Below are 12,999 nucleotides of genomic sequence, written 5' to 3'. Positions count from 1 at the left end.
TCTCATAGAGTTGGAGCGTTTTTTATTAGGAGTGGAAATAACTTTGAATTTCATCAAGCGTGTGTCTGCTGTTGAAATATGTTGTTTAGGACATGATTCTGCACAATATATGTCAAATTTAGTGTAATCCCTTCACAGGTTCACAAGATATAGTCATTCTTTCAAAAAGTACTTATCTCACCGAGTTGAAGCGTTTTTGATTAGGAGAGGCAATAACTTTTGAATTTCATCAAGCTGGTTTCTGCCGTTGAAATATGTTTTTTAGGACATGACTCTGCACAACATAAGTCTAATTTAGTGTAATCCCTTCACAGGTTCACAAGATAAGGCCATTCGTTCAAAAAGTGCTTATCTAACCAAGTTGAAGCGTTTTTGATTAGGAGTGATAATAACTTTTGAATTTCATCAAGCTGGTTTCTGCTGTTGAAATATGTTGTTTAGGACATGATTCTGCACAATATAAGTCAAAGTCAGTGTAATCCAGCAATATGTTTGAAAGATATAGCCATTCGTTCAAAAAGTGCTTATCTCACCGAGTTGAAGCGTTTTTGATTAGGAGTGATAATAACTTTTGAATTTCATTAAGCTGGTTTCTGCTTTTGAAATATGTTGTTTAGGACATGATTCTGCAATATATAAGTCAAATTCAGTGTAATCCAGCAATATGTTTGAAAGATATAGCCATTCGTTCAAAAAGTGCGTATCTCATCGAGTTGGAGCGTTTTTGATTAGGAGTGATAATAACTTTTGAATTTCATTAAGCTGGTGTCTGCCGTTGAAATATGTTGTTTAGGACATGATTCTGCACAATATATGTCAAATTTAGTGTAATCCCTTAACAGGTTCACAAGATATAGCCATTCGTTCAAAAAGTGCTGATCTCACCGAGTTGAAGCGTTTTTGATTATGGTGGCAATAACTTTTGAATTTCATCAAGCTGGTTTCTGCCGTTGAAATATGTTTCTTAGGACATGACTCTGCACAATATAAGTCTAATTTAGTGTAATCCCTTCAAAGGTTCACAAGATATGGCCATTCGTTCAAAAAGTGCTTATCTAACAAAGTTGAAGCGTTTTTGATTAGGAGTGGAAATAACTTTTGAATTTCATCAAGCTGGTTTCTGCTGTTGAAATATGTTGTTTAGGACATGATTCTGCACAATATAAGTCAAATTCAGTGTAATCCAGCAACAAGTTTGAAAGATATAGCCATTCGTTCAAAAAGTGCTTATCTCACCGAGTTGAAGCGTTTTTGATTAGGAGTGATAATAACTTTTGAATTTCATCAAGCTAGTTTCTGCTGTTGAAATATGTTGTTTAGGACATGATTCTGCACAATATATGTCAAATTTAGTGTAATCCCTTCACAGGTTCACAAGATATGGCCATTCGTTTAAAAAGTGCTTATCTCACCGAGTTGAAGCGTTTTTGATAAGGAGTGGAAATAACTTTTGAATTTCATCAAGCTGGTTTCTGCTGTTGAAATATGTTGTTTAGGATATGATTCTGCACAATATAAGTCAAATTCAGTGTAATCCAGCAATAAGTTTGAAAGATATAGCCATTCGTTCAAAAAGTGCTTATCTCACCGAGTTGAAGCGTTTTTGATTAGGAGTGATAATAACTTTTGAATTTCATCAAGCTGGTTTCTGCTTTTGAAATATGTTGTTTAGGACATGATTCTGCAATATATAAGTCAAATTCAGTGTAATCCAGCTAAATTTTTGAAAGATATAGCCATAGGGTCAAAAAGTGCGTATCTCATCTCGTTTGAGCGTTTTTGATTAGGAGTGGCAATAACTTTTGAATTTCATCAAGCTGGTGTCTGCCGTTGAAATATGTTGTTTAGGACATGATTCTGCACAATATATGTCAAATGTTGTGTAATCCCTTCACAGGTTCACAAGATATAGCCATTCGTTCAAAAAGTGCTTATCTCACCGAGTTGAAGCGTTTTTGATTAGAGTGATAATAACTTTTGAATTTCATCAAGGTGGTTTCTGCTGTTGAAATATGTTGTTTAGGACATGATTCTGCACAATATAAGTCAAATTCAGTGTAATCCAGCAACAAGTTTAAAAGATATAGCCATAGGGTCAAAAAGCGCTTATCTCATAGAGTTGGAGCGTTTTTTATTAGGAGTGGAAATAACTTTGAATTTCATCAAGCGTGTGTCTGCTGTTGAAATATGTTGTTTAGGACATGATTCTGCACAATATATGTCAAATTTAGTGTAATCCCTTCACAGGTTCACAAGATATAGCCATTCGTTCAAAAAGTGCTTATCTCACCGAGTTGAAGCGTTTTTGATTATGAGTGGCAATAACTTTTGAATTTCATCAAGCTGGTTTCTGTCGTTGAAATATGTTGTTTAGGACATGATTCTGCACAATATAAGTCAAATTCAGTGTAATCCAGCAAGAAGTTTGAAAGATATAGCCATTCGTTCAAAAAGTGCTTATGTCACCGAGTTGAAGCGTTTTTGATTAGGAGTGATAATAACTTTTGAATTTCATCAAGCTGGTTTCTGCTGTTGAAATATGTTGTTTAGGACATGATTCTGCACAATATAAGTCAAATTCAGTGTAATCCAGCTAAATTTTTGAAAGATATAGCCATAGGGTCAAAAAGTGCGTATCTCATCGCGTTGGAGCGTTTTTGATTAGGAGTGGCAATAACTTTTGAATTTCTTCAAACTGGTTTCTGCTGTTGAAATATGTTGTTAAGAACATGATTCTGCACAATATATGTCAAATTTAGTGTAATCCCTTCACAGGTTCACAAGATATAGCCATAGGGTCAAAAAGTGCTTATCTCACCGAGTTGAAGCGTTTTTGATTAGGAGTGGAAATAACTTTTGAATTTCATCAAGCTGGTTTCTGCTGTTGAAATATGTTGTTTAGGACATGATTCTGGACAATATAAGTCAAATTCAGTGTAATCCAGCTACAAGTTTAAACGATACAGCCATAGGGTCAAAAAGGGCTTATCTCATCCAGTTGGAGCGTTTTTTATTAGGAGTGGCAATAACTTTTGAATTCATCATGCTGGTGTCTGCCGTTGAAATATGTTGTTTAGGACATGATTCTGCACAATATATGTCAAATTTAGTGTAATCCCTTAACAGGTTCACAAGATATAGCCATTCGTTCAAAAAGTGCTGATCTCACCGAGTTGAAGCGTTTTTGATTATGGTGGCAATAACTTTTGAATTTCATCAAGCTGGTTTCTGCCGTTGAAATATGTTTCTTAGGACATGACTCTGCACAATATTAGTCTAATTTTGTGTAATCCCTTCAAAGGTTCACAAGTTATGGCCATTCGTTCAAAAAGTGCTTATCTAACAAAGTTGAAGCGTTTTTGATTAGGAGTGGAAATAACTTTTGAATTTCATCAAGCTGGTTTCTGCTGTTGAAATATGTTGTTTAGGACATGATTCTGCACAATATAAGTCAAATTCAGTGTAATCCAGCAACAAGTTTGAAAGATATAGCCATTCGTTCAAAAAGTGCTTATCTCACCGAGTTGAAGCGTTTTTGATTAGGAGTGATAATAACTTTTGAATTTCATCAAGCTAGTTTCTGCTGTTGAAATATGTTGTTTAGGACATGATTCTGCACAATATATGTCAAATTTAGTGTAATCCCTTCACAGGTTCACAAGATAAGGCCATTCGTTTAAAAAGTTCTTATCTCACCGAGTTGAAGCGTTTTTGATAAGGAGTGGAAATAACTTTTGAATTTCATCAAGCTGGTTTCTGCTTTTGAAATATGTTGTTTAGGATATGATTCTGCACAATATAAGTCAAATTCAGTGTAATCCAGCAATAAGTTTGAAAGATATAGCCATTCGTTCAAAAAGTGCTTATCTCACCGAGTTGAAGCGTTTTTGATTAGGAGTGATAATAACTTTTGAATTTCATTAAGCTGGTTTCTGCTTTTGAAATATGTTGTTTAGGACATGATTCTGCAATATATAAGTCAAATTCAGTGTAATCCAGCTAAATTTTTGAAAGATATAGCCATAGGGTCAAAAAGTGCGTATCTCATCGAGTTGGAGCGTTTTTGATTAGGAGTGGCAATAACTTTTGAATTTCATCAAGCTGGTGTCTGCCGTTGAAATATGTTGTTTAGGACATGATTCTGCACAATATATGTCAAATTTAGTGTAATCCCTTCACAGGTTCACAAGATATAGCCATTCGTTCAAAAAGTGCTTATCTCACCGAGTTGAAGCGTTTTTGATTAGGAGTGGAAATAACTTTTGAATTTCATCAAGGTGGTTTCTGCTGTTGAAATATGTTGTTTAGGACATGATTCTGCACAATATAAGTCAAATTCAGTGTAATCCAGCTACAAGTTTAAACGATACAGCCATAGGGTCAAAAAGGGCTTATCTCATCCAGTTGGAGCGTTTTTTATTAGGAGTGGCAATAACTTTTGAATTTCATCATGCTGGTGTCTGCCGTTGAAATATGTTGTTTAGGACATGATTCTGCACAATATATGTCAAATTTAGTGTAATCCCTTAACAGGTTCACAAGATATAGCCATTCGTTCAAAAAGTGCTGATCTCACCGAGTTGAAGCGTTTTTGATTATGGTGGCAATAACTTTTGAATTTCATCAAGCTGGTTTCTGCCGTTGAAATATGTTTCTTAGGACATGACTCTGCACAATATAAGTCTAATTTAGTGTAATCCCTTCAAAGGTTCACAAGATATGGCCATTCGTTCAAAAAGTGCTTATCTAACAAAGTTGAAGCGTTTTTGATTAGGAGTGGAAATAACTTTTGAATTTCATCAAGCTGGTTTCTGCTGTTGAAATATGTTGTTTAGGACATGATTCTGCACAATATAAGTCAAATTCAGTGTAATCCAGCAACAAGTTTGAAAGATATAGCCATTCGTTCAAAAAGTGCTTATCTCACCGAGTTGAAGCGTTTTTGATTAGGAGTGATAATAACTTTTGAATTTCATCAAGCTAGTTTCTGCTGTTGAAATATGTTGTTTAGGACATGATTCTGCACAATATATGTCAAATTTAGTGTAATCCCTTCACAGGTTCACAAGATATAGCCATTCGTTCAAAAAGTGCTGATCTCACCGAGTTGAAGCGTTTTTGATTATGGTGGCAATAACTTTTGAATTTCATCAAGCTGGTTTCTGCCGTTGAAATATGTTTCTTAGGACATGACTCTGCACAATATAAGTCTAATTTAGTGTAATCCCTTCAAAGGTTCACAAGATATGGCCATTCGTTCAAAAAGTGCTTATCTAACAAAGTTGAAGCGTTTTTGATTAGGAGTGGAAATAACTTTTGAATTTCATCAAGCTGGTTTCTGCTGTTGAAATATGTTGTTTAGGACATGATTCTGCACAATATAAGTCAAATTCAGTGTAATCCAGCAACAAGTTTGAAAGATATAGCCATTCGTTCAAAAAGTGCTTATCTCACCGAGTTGAAGCGTTTTTGATTAGGAGTGATAATAACTTTTGAATTTCATCAAGCTAGTTTCTGCTGTTGAAATATGTTGTTTAGGACATGATTCTGCACAATATATGTCAAATTTAGTGTAATCCCTTCACAGGTTCACAAGATATGGCCATTCGTTTAAAAAGTGCTTATCTCACCGAGTTGAAGCGTTTTTGATTAGGAGTGGAAATAACTTTTGAATTTCATCAAGCTGGTTTCTGCTGTTGAAATATGTTGTTTAGGACATGATTCTGGACAATATAAGTCAAATTCAGTGTAATCCAGCTACAAGTTTAAACGATACAGCCATAGGGTCAAAAAGGGCTTATCTCATCCAGTTGGAGCGTTTTTTATTAGGAGTGGCAATAACTTTTGAATTTCATCATGCTGGTGTCTGCCGTTGAAATATGTTGTTTAGGACATGATTCTGCACAATATATGTCAAATTTAGTGTAATCCCTTAACAGGTTCACAAGATATAGCCATTCGTTCAAAAAGTGCTGATCTCACCGAGTTGAAGCGTTTTTGATTATGGTGGCAATAACTTTTGAATTTCATCAAGCTGGTTTCTGCCGTTGAAATATGTTTCTTAGGACATGACTCTGCACAATATTAGTCTAATTTTGTGTAATCCCTTCAAAGGTTCACAAGTTATTGCCATTCGTTCAAAAAGTGCTTATCTAACAAAGTTGAAGCGTTTTTGATTAGGAGTGGAAATAACTTTTGAATTTCATCAAGCTGGTTTCTGCTGTTGAAATATGTTGTTTAGGACATGATTCTGCACAATATAAGTCAAATTCAGTGTAATCCAGCAACAAGTTTGAAAGATATAGCCATTCCTTCAAAAAGTGCTTATCTCACCGAGTTGAAGCGTTTTTGATTAGGAGTGATAATAACTTTTGAATTTCATCAAGCTAGTTTCTGCTGTTGAAATATGTTGTTTAGGACATGATTCTGCACAATATATGTCAAATTTAGTGTAATCCCTTCACAGGTTCACAAGATAAGGCCATTCGTTTAAAAAGTTCTTATCTCACCGAGTTGAAGCGTTTTTGATAAGGAGTGGAAATAACTTTTGAATTTCATCAAGCTGGTTTCTGCTGTTGAAATATGTTGTTTAGGATATGATTCTGCACAATATAAGTCAAATTCAGTGTAATCCAGCAATAAGTTTGAAAGATATAGCCATTCGTTCAAAAAGTGCTTATCTCACCGAGTTGAAGCGTTTTTGATTAGGAGTGATAATAACTTTTGAATTTCATTAAGCTGGTTTCTGCTTTTGAAATATGTTGTTTAGGACATGATTCTGCAATATATAAGTCAAATTCAGTGTAATCCAGCTAAATTTTTGAAAGATATAGCCATAGGGTCAAAAAGTGCGTATCTCATCGAGTTGGAGCGTTTTTGATTAGGAGTGGCAATAACTTTTGAATTTCATCAAGCTGGTGTCTGCCGTTGAAATATGTTGTTTAGGACATGATTCTGCACAATATATGTCAAATTTAGTGTAATCCCTTCACAGGTTCACAAGATATAGCCATTCGTTCAAAAAGTGCTTATCTCACCGAGTTGAAGCGTTTTTGATTAGGAGTGGAAATAACTTTTGAATTTCATCAAGGTGGTTTCTGCTGTTGAAATATGTTGTTTAGGACATGATTCTGCACAATATAAGTCAAATTCAGTGTAATCCAGCTACAAGTTTAAACGATACAGCCATAGGGTCAAAAAGGGCTTATCTCATCCAGTTGGAGCGTTTTTTATTAGGAGTGGCAATAACTTTTGAATTTCATCATGCTGGTGTCTGCCGTTGAAATATGTTGTTTAGGACATGATTCTGCACAATATATGTCAAATTTAGTGTAATCCCTTAACAGGTTCACAAGATATAGCCATTCGTTCAAAAAGTGCTGATCTCACCGAGTTGAAGCGTTTTTGATTATGGTGGCAATAACTTTTGAATTTCATCAAGCTGGTTTCTGCCGTTGAAATATGTTTCTTAGGACATGACTCTGCACAATATAAGTCTAATTTAGTGTAATCCCTTCAAAGGTTCACAAGATATGGCCATTCGTTCAAAAAGTGCTTATCTAACAAAGTTGAAGCGTTTTTGATTAGGAGTGGAAATAACTTTTGAATTTCATCAAGCTGGTTTCTGCTGTTGAAATATGTTGTTTAGGACATGATTCTGCACAATATAAGTCAAATTCAGTGTAATCCAGCAACAAGTTTGAAAGATATAGCCATTCGTTCAAAAAGTGCTTATCTCACCGAGTTGAAGCGTTTTTGATTAGGAGTGATAATAACTTTTGAATTTCATCAAGCTAGTTTCTGCTGTTGAAATATGTTGTTTAGGACATGATTCTGCACAATATATGTCAAATTTAGTGTAATCCCTTCACAGGTTCACAAGATAAGGCCATTCGTTTAAAAAGTTCTTATCTCACCGAGTTGAAGCGTTTTTGATAAGGAGTGGAAATAACTTTTGAATTTCATCAAGCTGGTTTCTGCTGTTGAAATATGTTGTTTAGGATATGATTCTGCACAATATAAGTCAAATTCAGTGTAATCCAGCAATAAGTTTGAAAGATATAGCCATTCGTTCAAAAAGTGCTTATCTCACGGAGTTGAAGCGTTTTTGATTAGGAGTGATAATAACTTTTGAATTTCATTAAGCTGGTTTCTGCTTTTGAAATATGTTGTTTAGGACATGATTCTGCAATATATAAGTCAAATTCAGTGTAATCCAGCTAAATTTTTGAAAGATATAGCCATAGGGTCAAAAAGTGCGTATCTCATCGAGTTGGAGCGTTTTTGATTAGGAGTGGCAATAACTTTTGAATTTCATCAAGCTGGTGTCTGCCGTTGAAATATGTTGTTTAGGACATGATTCTGCACAATATATGTCAAATTTAGTGTAATCCCTTCACAGGTTCACAAGATATAGCCATTCGTTCAAAAAGTGCTTATCTCACCGAGTTGAAGCGTTTTTGATTAGGAGTGGAAATAACTTTTGAATTTCATCAAGGTGGTTTCTGCTGTTGAAATATGTTGTTTAGGACATGATTCTGCACAATATAAGTCAAATTCAGTGTAATCCAGCTACAAGTTTAAACGATACAGCCATAGGGTCAAAAAGGGCTTATCTCATCCAGTTGGAGCGTTTTTTATTAGGAGTGGCAATAACTTTTGAATTTCATCATGCTGGTGTCTGCCGTTGAAATATGTTGTTTAGGACATGATTCTGCACAATATATGTCAAATTTAGTGTAATCCCTTAACAGGTTCACAAGATATAGCCATTCGTTCAAAAAGTGCTGATCTCACCGAGTTGAAGCGTTTTTGATTATGGTGGCAATAACTTTTGAATTTCATCAAGCTGGTTTCTGCCGTTGAAATATGTTTCTTAGGACATGACTCTGCACAATATAAGTCTAATTTAGTGTAATCCCTTCAAAGGTTCACAAGATATGGCCATTCGTTCAAAAAGTGCTTATCTAACAAAGTTGAAGCGTTTTTGATTAGGAGTGGAAATAACTTTTGAATTTCATCAAGCTGGTTTCTGCTGTTGAAATATGTTGTTTAGGACATGATTCTGCACAATATAAGTCAAATTCAGTGTAATCCAGCAACAAGTTTGAAAGATATAGCCATTCGTTCAAAAAGTGCTTATCTCACCGAGTTGAAGCGTTTTTGATTAGGAGTGATAATAACTTTTGAATTTCATCAAGCTAGTTTCTGCTGTTGAAATATGTTGTTTAGGACATGATTCTGCACAATATATGTCAAATTTAGTGTAATCCCTTCACAGGTTCACAAGATATGGCCATTCGTTTAAAAAGTGCTTATCTCACCGAGTTGAAGCGTTTTTGATAAGGAGTGGAAATAACTTTTGAATTTCATCAAGCTGGTTTCTGCTGTTGAAATATGTTGTTTAGGATATGATTCTGCACAATATAAGTCAAATTCAGTGTAATCCAGCAATAAGTTTGAAAGATATAGCCATTCGTTCAAAAAGTGCTTATCTCACCGAGTTGAAGCGTTTTTGATTAGGAGTGATAATAACTTTTGAATTTCATTAAGCTGGTTTCTGCTTTTGAAATATGTTGTTTAGGACATGATTCTGCAATATATAAGTCAAATTCAGTGTAATCCAGCTAAATTTTTGAAAGATATAGCCATAGGGTCAAAAAGTGCGTATCTCTTCTCGTTTGAGCGTTTTTGATTAGGAGTGGCAATAACTTTTGAATTTCATCAAGCTGGTGTCTGCCGTTGAAATATGTTGTTTAGGACATGATTCTGCACATTATATGTCAAATGTTGTGTAATCCCTTCACAGGTTCACAAGATATAGCCATTCGTTCAAAAAGTGCTTATCTCACCGAGTTGAAGCGTTTTTGATTAGAGTGATAATAACTTTTGAATTTCATCAAGGTGGTTTCTGCTGTTGAAATATGTTGTTTAGGACATGATTCTGCACAATATAAGTCAAATTCAGTGTAATCCAGCAACAAGTTTAAAAGATATAGCCATAGGGTCAAAAAGCGCTTATCTCATAGAGTTGGAGCGTTTTTTATTAGGAGTGGAAATAACTTTGAATTTCATCAAGCGTGTGTCTGCTGTTGAAATATGTTGTTTAGGACATGATTCTGCACAATATATGTCAAATTTAGTGTAATCCCTTCACAGGTTCACAAGATATAGCCATTCGTTCAAAAAGTGCTTATCTCACCGAGTTGAAGCGTTTTTGATTATGAGTGGCAATAACTTTTGAATTTCATCAAGCTGGTTTCTGTCGTTGAAATATGTTGTTTAGGACATGATTCTGCACAATATAAGTCAAATTCAGTGTAATCCAGCAAGAAGTTTGAAAGATATAGCCATTCGTTCAAAAAGTGCTTATGTCACCGAGTTGAAGCGTTTTTGATTAGGAGTGATAATAACTTTTGAATTTCATCAAGCTGGTTTCTGCTGTTGAAATATGTTGTTTAGGACATGATTCTGATCAATATATGTCAAATCTAGTGTAATCCAGCTACAAGTTTAAAAGATGTAGCCATAGGGTCAAAAAGCGCTTATGTCATCGAGTTGGAGCGTTTTTGATTAGGAGTGGCAATAACTTTTGAATTTCATCAAGCTGGTTTCTGCCGTTGAAATATGTTGTTTAGGACATGATTCTGCACAATATATTTCAAATTTAGTGTAATCCCTTCACAGGTTCACAAGATATAGCCATTCGTTCAAAAAGTGCTTATCTCACCGAGTTGAAGCGTTTTTGATTAGGAGTGGCAATAACTTTTGAATTTCATCAAGCTGGTTTCTGCTGTTGAAATATGTTTTTTAGGACATGATTTTGAACAATATAAGTCAAATGTTGTGTAATCCAGCAACAAGTTTGAAAGATATAGCCATTCGTTCAAAAAGTGCTTATCTCACCGAGTTGAAGCGTTTTTGATTAGGAGTGGCAATAACTTTTGAATTTCATCAAGCTGGTTTCTGCTGTTGAAATATGTTGTATAGGACATGATTTTGAACAATATAAGTCAAATTCAGTGTAATCCAGCAACAAGTTTGAAAGATATAGCCATTCGTTCAAAAAGTGCTTATCTTACCGAGTTGAAGCGTTTTTGATTAGGAGTGATACTAACTTTTGAATTTCATCAAGCTGGTTTCTGCTGTTGAAATAAGTTGTTTAGGACATGATTCTGCACGATATATGTCAAATTTAGTGTAATCCCTTCACAGGTTCACAAGATATAGCCATTCGTTCAAAAAGTGCTTATCTCACCGAGTTGAAGCGTTTTTGATTAGGAGTGATAATAACTTTTGAATTTCATCAAGCTGGTTTCTGTTGTTGAAATATGTTGTTTAGGACATGATTCTGCACAATATAAGTCAAATTCAGTGTAATCCAGCAACATTTTTGAAAGATATAGCCATAGGGTCAAAAAGCGCTTATCTCATCGAGTTTGAGCGTTTTTGATTAGGAGTGGCAATAACTTTTGAATTTCATCAAGCTGGTTTCTGCTGTTGAAATATGTTGTTTAGGACATGATTCTGCACAATATAAGTCAAATTCAGTGTAATCCAGCAACAAGTTAGAAAGATATAGCCATTCGTTCAAAAAGTGCTTATCTCACTGAGTTGAAGCGTTTTTGATTAGGAGTGATACTAACTTTTGAATTTCATCAAGCTGGTTTCTGCTGTTGAAATAAGTTGTTTAGGACATGATTCTGCACGATATATGTCAAATTTAGTGTAATCCCTTCACAGGTTCACAAGATATAGCCATTCGTTCAAAAAGTGCTTATCTCACCGAGTTGAAGCGTTTTTGATTAGGAGTGATAATAACTTTTGAATTTCATCAAGCTGGTTTCTGCTGTTGAAACATGTTTTTTAGGACATGATTCTGCACAATATAAGTCAAATTCAGTGTAATCCAGCTACATTTTTGAAAGATATAGCCATAGGGTCAAAAAGCGCTTATCTCATCGAGTTGGAGCGTTTTTGATTAGGAGTGGCAATAACTTTTGAATTTCATCAAGCTGGTTTCTGCTGTTGAAATATGTTGTTTAGGACATGATTCTGCACAATATAAGTCAAATTCAGTGTAATCCAGCAACAAGTTTGAAAGATGTAGCCATTCGTTCAACAAGTGCTTATCTCACCGAGTTGAAGCGTTTTTGATTAGGAGTGGCAATAACTTTTGAATTTCATCAAGCTGGTTTCTGCTGTTGAAATAAGTTGTTTAGGACATGATTCTGCACGATATATGTCAAATTTAGTGTAATCCCTTCACAGGTTCACAAGATATAGCCATTCGTTCAAAAAGTGCTTATCTCACCGAGTTGAAGCGTTTTTGATTAGGAGTGATAATAACTTTTGAATTTCATCAAGCTGGTTTCTGCTGTTGAAACATGTTTTTTAGGACATGATTCTGCACAATATAAGTCAAATTCAGTGTAATCCAGCTACATTTTTGAAAGATATAGCCATAGGGTCAAAAAGCGCTTATCTCATCGAGTTGGAGCGTTTTTGATTAGGAGTGGCAATAACTTTTGAATTTCATCAAGCTGGTTTCTGCTGTTGAAATATGTTGTTTAGGACATGATTCTGCACGATATATGTCAAATTTAGTGTAATCCCTTCACAGGTTCACAAGATAAAGCCATTCGTTCAAAAAGTGCTTATCTCACCGAGTTGAAGCGTTTTTGATTAGGAGTGATAATAACTTTTGAATTTCATCAAGCTGGTTTCTGCTGTTGAAACATGTTGTTTAGGACATGATTCTGCACAATATAAGTCAAATTCAGTGTAATCCAGCTACATTTTTGAAAGATATAGCCATAGGGTCAAAAAGTGCTTATCTCATCGAGTTGGAGCGTTTTTGATTAGGAGTGGCAATAACTTTTGAATTTCATCAAGCTGGTTTCTGCTGTTGAAATATGTTGTTTAGGACATGATTCTGCACAATATAAGTCAAATTCAGTGTAATCCAGCAACAAGTTTGAAAGATGTAGCCATTCGTTC

The sequence above is a fragment of the Fistularia commersonii genome, chromosome 31 (genome assembly GCF_037954325.1).
Source record: "Fistularia commersonii isolate RoL2024-O1a breed Wild chromosome 31, RoL_Fcom_v1.0, whole genome shotgun sequence".
Classification (NCBI taxonomy): Eukaryota; Metazoa; Chordata; class Actinopteri; order Syngnathiformes; family Fistulariidae; genus Fistularia; species Fistularia commersonii.
Note: the sequence above shows the minus strand (reverse complement) of the source record.